The following is a 1608-nucleotide window of genomic DNA, read 5'->3' on the forward strand; positions in this document are numbered from 1 at the left end:
ATTATTAAGTAGCCGTTGGTGAAAAAACATGATAAGTGAAATGGGCACATTATAACAGCATATTTTCAGCAAACAGGTAAAAAAATCTTATAATTGAAATTACTAAATAGATATCAATTTATTTGTAAATCCTACTGCCATATTGCACAGGTTAGAATAATTGTCATTTTTAACGTTACTTTTTAATTGCCTTATGAAATCTTTCTGTATTAATGCAAAGTATGCAGAAGAAAAAAAATTCTTATAATGTGAAAATTAATGGAGTTTTTTTTGTGTATAGGAAACAAAAATTTTTTTAAAGGAATTTATTTCATTTGGTGAATTTTCACCAAATTTGTTTAATTTTTTTTATATAAACGTGGTTTTTTAGAATAACTTTTGTGTAACATCATAAAGGTGTGAATTCTACTTAATTGAACATAACAAATCAGTAGATTAGTTTTGTCCAGGTTGCTGATTCTGTATGTATGTGTAGGGTAATTTGTGTCAACACTTGCTTTGTAAACTGTTATCTAAAACTTTTTTGTTAAACAGTTAACTTGGCCTTGGTAAGGTATTATCTAGAATTACTTGATGGTGATTCTAAGTAGATTCACTTTCTACAATATTACCTAGAACTGATTAGTTGCTTACTAAGCTATCAGCATGACATTTTTACTGAAGTATTAACCATATTTTCTTACTAAACAATTAGTTAAGATAATTAGCTGGATTTGCTTAATATGCCAATATCTAGACCTTCATTAGCTAACCATAGTTTAATAAGCAAGTAAGCAATCTGTTCACTAATTTTGTTTTGATTACTCATTGAAAATGTGATCTATGTTGTTATAGCTACTTGACCTGTTTATATGTTCTGGTAGTAACTGAATAATTACAATATTATTTCATTAATTTTGAGAATACTGTAGGAAGTAGGCTGTTGTTTTATGTATTTTACAACTTAGAGAACAAACATTATGCTGATTTTTTTAACAATTGTCTAATGTATAAATAAAATACAATGAATTAAATGATTTTTTGGGTTTAATTTTGTAAGACTATTATAGTTGTAATGTGGTCAGATAGAGAGAATTTCAAAATATTTTTGCTGGTGATACATACATATAAGAATACATTTTAGATTTCATTACAGTTGATATATATATATCCTTTTATCATATACACAACGTGGTCACAAGTAAATAGCCACCACCTTTTCAGAAAAAATGAAATTTTTCAGTCATATTCACATGAATTGATATATTTATAATTTAATTAATATCTAGTAGATCTTCCTTTCGCTTCTTTTATGTTGCCAACACGCTCCACTAAGCTCGATCTTCCACTAACCCAAACAGCTCCCCAAACCATCATGCTGAAACCACCATGCTTCACAGTTGGCTGCAATCTGTTGAGCCAAAACTCTTGGTGAGGCATTCTCCAGACCCATATCCTTCCACTGTCCGAAAATTGAGCGAATCTTGATTTGTCTGAGAACAATACGGTCTTCCAAAAGTCCAGATACTTGGTCATCATATCACTTGCCCACTTCTTTCGTCTGACTATGTTGACAGGTCTTAATAAGAGCTTCCGTCAAGCTGCTCTGCAACGATAACCTAATCTGTG

General features: G+C 30.2%; 1 protein-coding gene across 13 annotated transcripts in view; it reads left to right on the plus strand.

Moving 5' to 3' along the window:
- LOC106475719 (CUGBP Elav-like family member 2) overlaps positions 1-1608 on the plus strand; it is a 446359-nt gene that overhangs the window by 412938 nt on the left and 31813 nt on the right. The gene's annotated exons all lie outside the window — the stretch shown is intronic.

Source organism: Limulus polyphemus, unplaced genomic scaffold (genome assembly GCF_000517525.1).
Source record: "Limulus polyphemus unplaced genomic scaffold, Limulus_polyphemus-2.1.2 Scaffold149, whole genome shotgun sequence".
Classification (NCBI taxonomy): Eukaryota; Metazoa; Arthropoda; class Merostomata; order Xiphosura; family Limulidae; genus Limulus; species Limulus polyphemus.